General features: G+C 29.9%; 1 protein-coding gene and 2 long non-coding RNA genes across 5 annotated transcripts in view; all 3 read right to left on the reverse strand.

Annotated features, from left to right (window-relative positions):
• The window catches only part of LOC106688107 (acid sphingomyelinase-like phosphodiesterase 3b), a 940469-nt gene that overhangs the window by 251820 nt on the left and 673248 nt on the right, over window positions 1-15401 (reverse strand). The window lies entirely within an intron of this gene.
• Window positions 1886-3985, reverse strand: LOC106688186 (uncharacterized). The gene is made up of 3 exons (XR_001344290.1): window positions 3879-3985; window positions 2184-2295; window positions 1886-2099 (listed from the first exon to the last, which is right to left on the reverse strand). It is a non-coding gene; the product is annotated as an uncharacterized lncRNA (long non-coding RNA).
• LOC106688238 (uncharacterized) overlaps window positions 10985-15401 on the reverse strand; it is a 7956-nt gene continuing 3539 nt past the window's right edge. Inside the window, exon 3 of the long non-coding RNA XR_002945050.2 lies at window positions 10985-11488. This is a non-coding gene — a long non-coding RNA (uncharacterized lncRNA). The remainder of the gene's footprint in view (window positions 11489-15401) is intronic.

Consider the following 15401-nt stretch of genomic DNA (forward strand, 5'->3'; position numbering starts at 1 on the left):
ATTTTATTATTTTTTTTTTTTTACTTTTATCATCCCATAGGCGTTGATGACCAGAGGGTTTTACGCCTTTAAGCAACAATCAACAACAACAACCTTTTTGTATTTCTTGTATATGTTTACTTTTTTTCTTTCTTTAATTTACTCTTATAGACATCCATTCATTAAATACTAGATTCTAGCCAATTGATGTATTACCTATCATAGAACCTCATCCTTCTGCAAGGATTCGTGCAACATCCATCAAGAATTTGCTTCTGATCACTATTCACCAATGCTCGTACGTGATAATAAAATAACTATGTCAATGTGAACTATCTGCATAGCTATAAAATTAATTTTTAATGGATCTACTTTTTTGTACTTTTTAAAAATAAAATAATTTTAAAAAATATGTATAAATATAATCATTCTTCAATAAAAATTTAAATAAAATAAAGCAGGAATACGAGGGCGGGATTGAACAGATAGACTAAATATGGCCGACTACAAGATCAGGTAGAATGAAGGACTGGAGTGTGCCCTTAGGTAATGTTTTTCTGCAACTTAAGGTACTTGATGCTTTGTGGAGGCTGGGTGTGTTAAACCGCTGTTTTGTATTTTCTTAAGGAGGTACCTAATTTTGTACTGAATACTATAATTGTATCGAGATTTACATAACTATATAGTAGAGCATACATAACAGCATACATAACTCTACTATGTTGCAAAAATACAAAACCAGAATCCTTGGAGTTAGTAGCACAATGTATTACCATTTTGTTGTACCACTCCTTACAAAATGAATAAAAAAAAAATATTCAAATTTCAATTAAAATTTTGGACCTTCTAGTCTGATAAAATAATTTTCTGATACTCCACTGGGTGCAGTATCCCTCATGCCAACCCGTGACATGCCTAAATAGTACAGCTCATTTCCTGATTATAATTGATTAACAGGTTCAAATAGAAAAAAAATTGTAAAGATAAAAAAAAATATTTTATTTTATTTTATTTTTTAAAATTTAGTTTTATTGATTTATTTGTTTTTTTTGTTTTTTTTTAGTTAGTTAGTTTTAATATATGCTTTTAATGAAAACTTCGGACACTCAAAATTTTTGTGCACTTCTATTTTGTGGATAATTATTATTCTATACTTTTACTGATCATGAATATTTAAGGTTCAAAACTAGAGTTATTTATCATTTGTTACATCTGGGTTGTACAATAAATGAACTAGTATATGTTTAAAAAAAATTAAACACCTTTGAAAAAATTAAAAATTGACACAACAATCACTAAACCCAATACTTCTCTAACATTCTTTCATTTCAGCTTATCAAGAAGCAAGTTAATTTGTTTCTTGACTATTTTATAATATTATTACTTTTTTATTTAATATATTACATAATGAATAGTATAAAAATAATAATTTTAATTATTTATATTATTGCTGTCTCCAATGGAAGATATTTTACTTTTCCAAAACATGTAGTATGTAGGAATTTGTAGGGGTTTACATTAGCTCAAATTACTTTAACACGATATAACATAGGTTGATGAAACCAAAACCATTATACTCAAGACGAACCATGATTCAACTCAAAATGTGATCTATCAATTGAGAAATTTTGAATGTCTAATGGGATATTACTGCCAGATGGAATATAATCTCAGAATTAATATTTTGAAGTAGTGTAGACACTATATTTAATTTATTTTAAAAAAAATACCTACCTTTAGATAGTCCCATTTTTTAATCAACAACTTTTCAATTTTTGATAATTTGAAATAAGAATCCAAATTTTGACATTTTGTGCCCTTGTTAGAACATACTATAAATAATAGAAATTTTTACTTATAATCTAATTGTGTGATATACTAAGGTATACATTTCATGTGTGAGATCTACGAGCTGAAATTTGTATATTTTATTTCTCCTGGTTTAAGCTGTGGTTTGAAATATTTTATTTGCAGGAGATTCCATCTCTATAAGTTTATCCACACTATATATCGAAGTAAATGAGTGTGTATTTGGTACATGTAGGTTTATAACTTAGATCCATTATTCGATAGGTTTAAATCGTGGATCCTTCGGACAAGGTTTTGCAAGAGTTATTTTCCTGCAATGAGTAACCATCCATTGAAAAAATAAATAAATAAAAAAAAAAAATAACGCTCAAGTTTAGTTAAGTGTTTAGACTTACATCGAATTTGTACAGCAAAAGTTATTACAGCATTCATATTTTGATGGACAGCACGCATTGGTTGGACAACGATTTAGTTGCATTCCCACTAGCACAGCTGTATCCATTGACTCTGTTAAATTGTTAATAAAAAAATATAAATATTTATGTGCGCAAATAGCTGGTTATAAAACCTAATAATACTACTTTAAGAAGAAAGTAAAAAAAAATAATCAGGGCTTATAATAATTTTTTAACTAATAAATCAGTCAGTAATATGACTTTTACTCAAAAAAAAAAGTTGAGCTAAACTAAAATTACATATTTAAAACGGGCATATGTCTGGGATGTCTCAGAAACTTTTTCCATTAAATCGATAATCGGAAATGCAATTTTAAATAATCCATTTTTCACATTGGTTTTTGTTCTCAAAATCGGCTTTAACATTTTTCATCAATTTCGGTATGTAAAAGTACAATAAAATTATTTTAATATCAACAAGCTATTGTACTCATTTAAATAGTTTGACAGGACTTTAATGCCGAGCTTTAAAAAAAAATTAAAAGTTTACTTAATTTTCTTTTATTTAAAATAATCAACAATCTCTCATCATTATTAGTGATAGAAAATGGATAAATATCATCTATGAAAGACTGATAAATTTAATTTTTTTTTTATTTTATCTTGTATTATTGAATTGAATAATATCTAAAAAATATGTTTTAATCATTTATATTATAAATTAACTATTTATCATAATTTCAGTGAGGTAATTAAAAAAAAATATTGCAATCAGTAAATACAAATATCACCAAAGAAGCATGTTTATTATAGGGTCGCAATGAAAGATAAAAGCGAAAATAAATAATTTAATTAATTTAATTTGATTTAAAAGGGTAAAATAATTTTTTAAGAGATATATATATTATTAACAGTTGTAGTAATATACTATAAAATTATTAATTTATGTTCTTAAAAAAATTAAAATTTTCAAATCTGTATTTTGCTATCGCTATCTAATCTACTAAACTGGCCTACTTATGTTTATCTTATTACTTATTATTATTATTATTACTTATTATCTTACTTACGCTTCATGCCAGAGTTAAGCAAAACGTTATTACAATTATCAATAGATGCAGAAATACAATTGCATTTAAAATCAATCATAATTTTTTATTTTATTTACTAATTGAGTAAAAGTAATTGCAATTGCTGAGTACAATCTTAAGTAATTGAGACTTTATTCCTAGAATTTCAAGTAATTTCAAATACTTTACGTCGCACTAATATACCAATATATATTGATTCATACAATGTTAAAGACTAGAAAAAATAAATAAACAAATAAAAATTTGTTGCCGTAAATGATGATTAGGAATTAAACTTACGTTGTTAGTTGGTTCAGACGGATTCGCTGTTATTTTAAGACTCAATTTATTTTTGTTATTTAAATTGATATGGCTTAAAACAGTAATTATAATTTAGAATTTTACAATAATTGTTATTGTGTCTTAAAATTATTTTAGTGTATCTTAGCCTGGTAATATATTAATGAAATAACTACTAAATGTAAAAGACAAAAATTAAAGAGGAATATTTTCTAGAAATTAAATACTCATATAATGATAACTGCCTAACTCTGATTTATTGGATAGATGAATCAATAGTGAAATCTTAAAACAATTTCTTTTATTATTTTTTCGGAAAACTTACCATCGAAAGAGATTGATTCTTCATTGCTAAACCTACTACTCAATTCTCTTCTACTACTAAAACTTCCAGCTACGACAGACACTAGAACTACTGCCAATAGGATAAGATTCATGTTTATTCAATGATATAGAATCATTTGATACGCCTACAGATTTATATATGTATATCTCATCGTTAAAAAAAATGTTTCATAATAATTTTAAACACTGACCTGTCTATATCGGATTTTTTGGGGATTTTTCTTGAATTGAATAGGAACATTATCGACTTATTTTTTTATTGATAAGATAAAATTTATCCTAAAACTCAAATATTCCATTAAATAAGGAATGGGAATAGTTAAACTGAAGAATTAAACATTTCCTAGAACTAACGTTCGAAATAATCGTGCATAGTCTACATGATACCGAAATGCAAGATTAAGAAAGGATTTATGATTTAACTGCCTATTATAAATGTAAGTGTATTTATATGATTAATTTTTCATATATCGTAAATTTAATTTATCTTATTCGTTCGAGGAAAGGATGGTTGGGGATGCGGTCAAAATGAAACACAAAAATAAGTTGGTTAGAACATAAAAGTTTCTAGCCTTCTTCAGGGCTAAGAACAGAACAAGATAACAACCACTATAAGTATAGAAAATAAAAAAGAATATATAAACAGAATGACATAAAATGAATAATTTTACAGAATAGAATTAATAAAATGAAGTGATGAGAGAAGTGGAAATTTTATTTTAATCTATATAGTATACATAGATAATTGAAAAAGTGGGTAAAATAACATAATTAAGGAAATCAAATAAAATGAAGTTATATAATGCAAAGAAGTATGAACATATTAGTTATTAATAATTTAAAAATTGAAAAATGGAAAAAAAAAGAAAATTAAGAGAAAAAAAATATATGTAACCATAATAATTGATAATAATAATCCTCGTACGTCATCCACGGTTAACTATCTCTCATAATTATGTATCTTAATCGTTATTTTGAATTTGTTCCTTTTTTTTTTTTTCTGTTTAACGGAACGAAATTTTCAAATTAATTCCTAACAAACTTTATTCTCTGATCAGATAACTTATGTTTTTGTTTAACATGTTTGCTATGTCTACATTTCACTTTTTTTATTTTTCCTAAATTGTGTCTGTAAATCAATTCATTGAAACATATACAAATAATAACGGATATTCTTTATATTTATGTTTGTTTTATATATTGTTTTCTCCGACAATGATTCTTTATTGTTTGATTTATCTTAAAGTTTATAATTTATTTAACGGCGATGAAGTTTACTTTAAGCAAAAAAAAAACAAGAATTTGTTCAGTTTTAGAATTTTGGAAGAACAATAGCGTCTCCCAGGATACGAAACTGTGTCTATTCAAAACAAATGTTCTCGGAATACTATGGTATGTATCTGAAACTTGGAGAGTCATTTACGGAGACGCCTAAACTACCTCAGCTGCAAACGGCCTATTGTAGTTTATGATACTTTTTTTAATTTTCAACACCTATAATGGGGTGACGGTAGCAGCGTGGTAACGCGCCAGTCTACCAATCCTAAGGTTGTCAGATCGAATCCCGGTCCCACCCGAGCTTATTACAAGCATAAAATAATGGAAAACTCACTCACAACCTTCCCCCTGGGCATTTGTGAGGCTCGTTAGCCAATGGGTGGCACTCACAAAAATAGGCGTGGAAGTGATGGACCCACCCTATAAAAACCACGTCATGAAAAAAGAAGTATTATAGCTTATACTTTGGAGTTTGTATAATTCTATTTATTGACTAATACTTTTAGCTTTCTTATAAAACAGGGCCCAGTAGTGTATCATCATTTATAGGTCCGTCGTTCGTACTTGATATGTTTTACAATAAAATGTGATAATCATAACTACAGTCTAATTTATTAAATCCTTAAAGCAAAAAGTTTTAAAGTGCGGTTTTACTGGACGACCTCCCGATGAACTATGTTGGACGTTCGTCCCCCCGGGGGTATTGAAAAACAACGGACTGGATCAAGTTTGTGAACTTGGAACTGGGTTACGGACTGCTGGTCATGTGGGAAACAACCCACTGAATCTAATTCGTAACATAACGATACAATGAAGTAAATAGTTAAGGTTTTATCTATCCGTATTGAGCACATTGACTTAAGCTTTTTATACATAAAATCAAATAAAAATAAATTCTAGTACGTCTGACGTTTAGTTGAAAACTCTAAATAACAGTGAAATATATCTTTGTACTACTATATAACAACGGTAAAACTCTACATGGAAATTAGTGCAACTCTATTAACGTCAATAGAAAATCTAAGAGAAATTTTACAATTTACAAGTTGTCTTTCATAGTAATAATTTTCGCTTAGTTCGACGTATTTGTTTGTAACCGTAGGCTCACCATCTAGCAGATATAGGCTCATGAAAAGGATAAATTTCCAAACCCAACTTTTGATAGCAGCATTCCATACATACGTTACCTACAAAAACTTCGATTTTCTGATACTTTTTCGAGATAGATTTTAACTACCTCAAAATACAATTTTATTTTTCTATCAACTGAAATGTATAAATTTTTGTACATTTTTTTCATAAAAATGAAAAAGTTTTTATAAAGCCGCACAGTATGATTTGATTTCATTCACTTTCGTGTTTTTATTGGGCCAGGAAAATGTATCATGAAAGAATAATGTGACTTAATTTTTTTCTAATCTATCAATAGCGCGCTGAATACAAATCGTACTGAAATAAAGATATACGGCTTCTCTACGAAATAAACAACAACAATAATTATTTAAATGGCGAAAAAAGTCACATCCAGGAAAATTAAAAGAACATGCATAGTTAATAATTTTTAATCCATATGAAATATGACTGCAACTATTGCTTCAAAGTTTTGTTTTCTACAATGCAACAAAGTCCACGGTACACGGGATTCTACCCCAGACATTGCGAACGAGCGACGATCAACCCAAATTGGCCTCAACTTGTTGGCCACCCCTCATCCAGAAGATGAATTTGTTCCATCTCACTTTTAACGAAATATTCGTTTGAGGAATAAGTAATCACTGTTATTTAAAAATATTTTTTCCTTACTCCCACATATCTCTTTTCCCTTATCCTTCCTTGTTCACGCCTCTGGACACTGTATATTTTACTAGCTTATCAATTTTTACTCATCTATACTACTGTGTAGCATTTATAAATTGTAATTTGTATAGTAATAGTAATAACAGGGGCAGAGGTAGCAACGTGGCAGCTGGCGCCAGTCTAACAATCCAAAGGTTGTCAGATCGAATCCCGGTACCACTCCGGCTTTTTTCAAGCATAAAATAATGGAAAACGCACTCAAAACCTTCCCACAGGCATTTGTGCGGCCCGTTATTCAATGGGTGGCACTAACAAAAAATAGGCGTGGGAGTGAATAACCCACACTAAGAAAAAACCACATCAAGAAGGACTTAGACCTCCATGGTCTGTTTCCCATATAATAATAATAATAACATATATCTCGTTTTCTATCTTACCAATTTTATCATATATATATATTGTTTTCTTTTCTTTCATTATGTTGTTTTACATTTTTTTCATTATTTTCAGACATTATTTACATTTTTTATTATGTTTATTCCATCACTCATCATTCATACTTTCTCATTTGCTTTTCATTATGCTTATTTCTATATTTACTTGAACACTGTCTTTTTAAAAAAAATTGGATCATTTATTTTGTATAATTCTTACCTCTACTTCTACTCTACTAATTTCTGCTAAATTTTTTGTCTTATTCACATTTTTGTCTCTGAATTGGGATATTACCTCGTTTTGTTTTTTCATCCCTGATGGAGGTCTGAAATTCGGGTCGAAACGTGCGCACAAATAAATAAGTTTTGTTAATTTGTGTATTTTTTCAGAGCGAAAAACTGACCATTTTCTCCTCATATAAATAAATTTATTTTATTTATAAAATTATATATTTATTAATAAACAACAACTTTTTTTAATTTGAATACAAATATATCCATATTAAAAAAATACTGTAAAAACAAATTCATATTTATATTTATGAAAAATAATGTTGGTATTTGTATTCCAACTTGTGATTATGAAACTTACTTTCATCGTTAAATAATTAAAATTAATTTATTATAGTTAGTAATTTATTACTTATCATTAACATATTTAATCCATTTTAACAGTGTTAGTTTGTTTAATCCACTCAATAATAATTCCAGCTTTAGCGCACTTACTCAGCCTCTGGTGAGATCGCTGCACTGTCTTGAAAAGCCCTGCTCTACCCCTCATGCTTGAGCAATAGTGGGCTCCAGGATTCTCAGATCCAGAGTGTAAATATTGTACATAATAGTGTAAATGTGATTAGTGCTTTTATTTAATTATTATTTCAGTTCAAAATATAGTTTAATTATGTTCATTTTGTTTATATACATATACAGAATTTATTATTTTATATATATTTTTATTTATATTTAATTCAGGTATGAATGTGATCATTTGTCAATATTACTTGTCACCCAAGGTTGTGGCAGATAGAAATATCATCAATAAATAAAATTTGAATTTAATCTTTAAAAATAGTAATAAATTAATTTTTTTCAAATTAAATTAATATCATTTTTCATATCTATAATTTTTTCAGATAGGATAGTTTTATTATTAATGCATTTTTAACGTTATTTCAAAACTAAAAATATTGGGGAAATAATTTTTTTTTTATTAATTATTTATTTAATGTAATTTACAACTGTACGAAATAATACAATAGGTAAATATGTAGTATGTTTCATATACACTTGAAAATCTAGGGAAGGAACCACCCATTGGTGCTACTTCAAACATTAATTTAAATTAGAAGGTCCCGTGGCCATCTTCGTTTCAGACGCCTCGGAGGATTATCAGGGATTGTTAAGGATAAAAGATTAAGAATTAATGGGCTAGGATGGTTAAGGAGTTTGGAATGAAAAGACGCATATCTGTTTTGGGTCAAATCTGCAACGAATGGGATGTTAAGGTCTTTGTGAATGAGTTTATTTGTGACGTAATAAGGAGCATCAAGGATTTTACGTAGGATTTTGGATTGTAACGATTGGATCGGGAAGAATTTGATGGTTTGGTGGAGCCCCAGAGCTCAATTCCTAAGTATACTAATTTAACTTACCTAAAAAAAGTATACTAATTTTTTGTAGTGAATGGGAAGTTTAGAGCGTTTGTCAAGTAAGTGTTGTAGCAATCGGAATCTACGAGCAGTTTCTTGTTTCAGTCTTGTGTGTGGATTCTAAGTAAGTCTCTTGTCAAGATAGAGTCCTAAGTATCGAATCTATTCAACAGGCATTGGGAAATAATTATTTTCATTTTTACGTACTTATATATGAAATATGTGGTATGGGGATGTATTAAAGTCATGAAAATTTTTAAATCTAAGTTTTCAACAAGAATACGTGAGCTATCACCAAGTATCGCAAAATAGTTTGTGCCTAGTGTCTGTGCCTATGTACCTGAACATCTTTGCTCGAAAATGAAAAGTCGTTAGACTCTAAAACTAGGTATTTATGGTAGGAATATGCCTCGAACGTTACAGTCATTTATTTTCAAAGAAATTAAGTGACTGATAGTGCCATATTCTGATAGATGTTCAATGACAAACCTTTAATTTTGATTATCTGAAATAACAAACAGACTCTCATTTCATAATTTAATACAAAAATAGCGTTTGGATTTCAGGCTAACAGCCTTGATGAAGGCTAGAAGCTCTAGCCGAAACGTTGGCGCAATTAAATAAGTTACATCAAATTATTATTATTATTATTATTATTGTATTATTATCTAAATACAGCTGTAAAAATCGATAAATAAATAATGAAATTAAAAAAAAAATACTTACTTTTATGCAAGATATTTTAAGAAGCATTACCATACCGAATAACAAGGAAATTAATGTTTTAAACGAACAAGCTTTCATTTCGTTCCAATGTATTACTAAGTTAAAGTTGTGTCACGCGAGCTATTTATTTATATCAAATGATTTATTTCAGAAATATAAGTTAATTTAAATAAATATTTAAAATATACGATAATTATTCCAAGAAATAGATAGTAATATCAATTTAACTGAGATTAGAATTGGACAATAAATTAAAACACCCAATACAATAATTAACTACTTTAACAGCAAATTATTTCAAAGAATATTTATTGATAATTGAGTTTAATTATTATATTTACATTTTATTAACTTTCATACAAGATAAAAGACGATCTTAACAACTTTTCCTTCCATAACATTCACCAATATTTATTAGAGATACTTTATCCCCAAAAAGTGATATTTCACTGTCCATGCCCCATTATAATTTTTTTATTTAAAAAAAAAAGAAATGTGTCTAGCCTTAATCTATAATCTTTTTTTTTTTTTTTTTTTTAAATCTAATATAAACTTTTTTTTAAAAATAAATAGCTTTGAGCAGTCAATTCGTCAGTATACTTCTTTCTGAATAGTGTTCTCTTGATAGTGATTAAAGAGATTGTGTTCACATTACACTTTAGGATACCTACAGATTTGATTGAAAGATTTAAAAAAAAAAAATTAAGTAAATTTATTCGTATCAAGATAAAAATTTTTATTATCCGAGATATTACTCGAGTCATCACTTCCAGGATGTTTTTTTGAATTTTCCCGGTCACTGGTTTTTATGTAGCAATTTTGTCCTACTTAACTTTTTCCGTAGACCCCAACAGTTGAAAAATTCATTCAAGTAACATACCTGCGATCATTATATAGTCACATCGCTACGAAAGTATTTTTTTAATGCATTTGTCTTTTTCTCTTATAGGTTTCGTGGTAAATGTTGGGATATAGATTTTTTTTTCTTAATTATATATAATCCTTTCACCAGTTTAAATGAAGTTAAAAAAAATATAATTTTCGAGTCATTCCACGTATATTTTTGCTAAATTAGTATTAATTTTTTTTGGTTATATATTATGACTGTTATTTTTTTTTAGATTTAATTAAAGGGCGAATTTAATAACTGTCACTTAGAAAATTCTAAATATCATAATTTCTTAAAAGTGAAGGTCAAAACAAAGTATATAAAATAATTTTTATTATAGTACAATACATTTGATTTTGCTTAAATCCAAATTCCGAAATGAAATAATTCCTTCAGTACATATTCATTTTTCAAGCACATACCCGGTATGATTATTATGTTGGTATATATGTGTTTCAGTACAATTTCCGATCATCCTCATAATATATTTCGTATGTGTCAACCAATAAAAAAAGATTTTCTTCCTTTTCTTCTTGGAGGGTAAGTGAAATTTTCTTCATCATCAGGCTTTAGTTCCTCATTTATACATTCGTATGCCACAAGCATCGTCCTGCAATGAGTAACCAAAAGTTGAATATCTATCTATCTATTAATATCGATATTTATCACATTTAGTCGAATGGTTAGACTTACAGTGTTTTTCTACAGCAAAATTGATTTTGACCACAGCATCGGAGGTTTGATGGACAACACAGATTACTATGTTCACAATGATTTTTATCCGTCATTCTCACAAGCTCAGTTGAATCCTTTGGTTCTGTCAAAAGTTTAATTAAAAAAATAATTATATATATATTTTAGAATGAAAACGTGTTGACTATATATATGTCTTTTTTATCTATTTTTCCCTTTTTCGAAAGCCCTACAGAAGAGGCTTATATTTTAAATAATTTGTGTATATACTAAATAGTTGTAGCAGCGGTAAAGATTTGTAATTTGATGAGATGTGGAAAGTGTGTAAGGAGATGCCCAAGAGCACCAGAAGATTTTTGGAACCTAACTCTAGTACAGCCTCAAGCGATGATGCGGATGATATCTTACTGGTATCTGACTCTGAAGAGACTCTTCAGGCATCCTTGGATAAATGAAATGAGGAACTGAAGATAAGGAGGTTTGCAAATAAATCCTAACAAAAGAAAAAATATATGTGTGGGATCAGAAAACGGATTCTGTGTAATGGTGTAACCATAGAACTTACGAATACTTATACGTATCTAGGGACCATAATAAGTAAATATGGCAAAATAGACCAGGAGGTTTTAAATGGAGCGAAGAAGGCCATTGGAGGATCCCATCAGATTTCCCAAACTCTTATAGGCAAGCAAGAAGTAAGCAGAGATGTTAAAATATGGATATTTTAATCCGTATCCCTCCCAGTCCTCCAGTATGGGATTATAAGGGTGGACACCCCTCGAAAAGCACGTAGGAAGGATGACGTCAGCAGAAATGAGATTCCTCCGAAGAATCGTTGGCCAGAGAGTCTAGGAGAGACTGTGTCAGAAATGAAAGGATTTGGTAGGATCTGGGTGTGAAATCAGTGCGCGACATCATGTAAGAGTTGCAACTGAAGTGGTATGGACATGTCTGTAGAATGGAAGATACCAGAAAAGCCAGGTGGTATTTGGAAGCTAGGCCGGAAGGAAAACGGCCTCGTGGCAGGTCCCAATTATTCTGAGTACACTGCAAGAGTACGCACCATACTGGAAATGAGAAAGTCTTCAGTGATAGTCATCCAAGGACAGGGACCGGTGGGCAAAATGGACTGAGACTGCGACTCCACGCTTGACGGCACACTGGAGTAAGAGGAAGAAGAAGAAGGGAGGTTCGGGTGTTACAAAAGATAATGTGTGTGTGTGTGTGTTTTTACGAGGGTCGGTGGAAATTTTCAAAAGGCGCAGATAGGCCCCTTACCTATCCGTGTGTGGGATTTTTACACCGCCCTACACCTGTTCATTACTCTCCACGGGACCGCCCATGGAGGGAAATGGCTGAGTGCCGCCTCGCTTTGTTCGCATGGTTTTCACGTTTCCATGCTAGTAAGTCTAGCCTTCTCTTCCTCTCTCAACCTCTTGAGGAGGATCGGGGTGAATCTCTTCTCTGCGTTCCAATGCTGGTCTGAGAGTCACGTTTTCTGGTGTGATGCGTCCTCCACGCACTCTCCGCAATTCGCTTTCCTTGAGCAAACCGAATACAAGCAAAAAACACGTGCTCCGATATTTCCTCGACAGTTTGACATCCATGGCATTCTTTGGAGTTGTTAAACTGAAGCGGTACTGGTAGGCTCTAAAGCATCCATGTCCGGTCAATAATTGGTTTATCTAAAATTCACCTCTCGGAATCTGCAGCCTGCCAACGCTGCAACCATTGGTCGATGGTTATTTGTTGCTCTTCTTCTCTGGAAATGTGTAATCGTCGTACATAGTGCCTGCTTCTTTTTTCAACAATGAGTTCCACAGGTGGTATTCGGGCTATCACGCACACTGCTTCGTAGGAAACAGTTCGAAAAGCACTAATCGTCCTTAGAGAAACCCTGGGATAAACTGAAACCAATTTTCTGCTGTATGATTTGGTAGCAATCGCTTCCTTCCAAATCGGGGCTGCATATAACATATGGAGGAAACTACAGTAGCAAGGAGCCTTCGGCTACTTTCTCTGGGACCTTCAACGTTTGGCATGAGGCGTGCCAAAAAGGATGCGACTTTAGCAGTATTTTAAGATTGACTGGGAACGAATTTCGTCCCTACCAATCTACGGTCTCAGTTTGCTTCCTGCTAGTAACTAGGAGAACTTAGGTCTTGCGATCTGCAAGTTGTAGGCATACCAAAGACAGCCAACTTCGGACCGTAGTGTGTGTGTCTTTTCCTTCTACTTCAACATTCACCGTACATTTAATTAGTAAGAATTACTATTTTTTAATTGTCCTAATTGTGTGAAAGTTTTAATCGCAATTCTTTTTAAAGTTTCGTTTAATGTGTTTCAATACTTGATGTTTCATGTAAGGGCCATTCTTTAGTGCCTCATAAATATTAATCTTGTTTTATAGAGAGAAATTTCTCAACAGTCAGTTCATGAGTCCAGTCCAACTTTATCGTTTTGAAGGTTTTTTATTTTTTTTTTTTTATTTAGGAGGTTGTATTCTCATTACACTTAAGAATACCTCTAGGGATTAGGTTAATGGTAATTTAAAAATTCAAGCAAATTTCTTTGAATCAAGAGATGAAATAAACTGTCAAAAAATGACAAACAGAATCCTGTTTTAATTAATTCTCTGTATTATTTTACTGCACTCTAAAATATTATTTATCGTCATAGAAATTTTCCTAATTCCCATTTATCCATGTTGTATATTTACTCTAATTTAACTCTTTACTAATTATTTTTAAAATACATATTATAAATAGTGTCCACACAATGTAGAAAATATGCTCAATCGACAGTTTAAAAAATACAGAGTGAATTTCAAATAAATAAGTTAAAATTTAAAAGGTTATTTAAATATAATTCAATATTTCCATAGCTAATTTTACTATTATTTTCAATCAGAAAATTTAAATAGTAATTATTTTTATCTTACAGTAAACTATGAATTGAGTATATAAAGTAAGCTAACAAAAAATAAAACAAATAGACATATATGACGTAAAAGAAGAATAAACTTAATTAATGAAAACAAAATCATTCTTAATGTACGTTCAACATTTTGAATCAAAAGGTTTATTTTAATCTTTGTTGGCATATAATCAATAAAATAATCTAAAGTAAGATAAATATAAGAATAATTAGTATTTACATTTTCGGCTTAATCCCAAAAGTTTAAATTTGGAAATTGATATATAAATGTATAATTTAAAATAAGCTCATTAACTCAAGCACAGATATAGAACCATGTTCAACAGGCTGTAGAGTCCAACAGTCCAAAATCCTTCCTAAAATCCTTACTTTGTAACAAATCATCCATCAGGATCTCAATGTCCCCTATGTTGCCGATTTGTTCAGAACCAGATACCAATCCTTCCATAATAAACTTCCCAACCACCCAAACCAACTCGTTTCAGACTTGGCTTCTCCTTCATTACCTAATAATCCTCCTAGGCGTCCGAAAAGAATATGGCCTCGAGATCTTCTCCTTTAGAAATGTTTTTGGAGTTCTATCAATGGGTAGATTCTCCACATGTTTGTATCATGTCATACTATCACTAACAGCAAATTTACTTGATGTGTATATATGTATACAGTTGTAAATAAAAATAAATAAATTATAAAAAAAAAAAAAAACTTCTGCGTTCGGAATCAAACGTTAAATTAGAGTTAGAAAATTCCCAAGACAATAAGTAACATTTCACAGTGCAACAATGAAATGCATAGAGTAATAATGAACATAATAATATAATGATATTTTTAAAGAAATGCCATTCAAAATTAATTAGCAAGATTAGAATTTAACATGAAAATTAATTACAAGATTTTGTTAGTTATTTTTTGACAGTTTTTTGTTGAAGTAATGTAAAGAAGTCATAAAAGAGTAATTTCTTTCAGATAAAAAGTAATACAAATAAGTGATATATCCTTTTGGACTGCTTAGTGGGAAAATACATTAATGATTAAAGTAAGTGGAAAGAAATGAAACGCAAGATAAAAAAAATTAATAACATGAGATATACAATGTTTTC

Source organism: Halyomorpha halys, unplaced genomic scaffold, assembly GCF_000696795.3.
Source record: "Halyomorpha halys isolate HHAL.00 unplaced genomic scaffold, Hhal_1.1 Scaffold4.1, whole genome shotgun sequence".
Classification (NCBI taxonomy): Eukaryota; Metazoa; Arthropoda; class Insecta; order Hemiptera; family Pentatomidae; genus Halyomorpha; species Halyomorpha halys.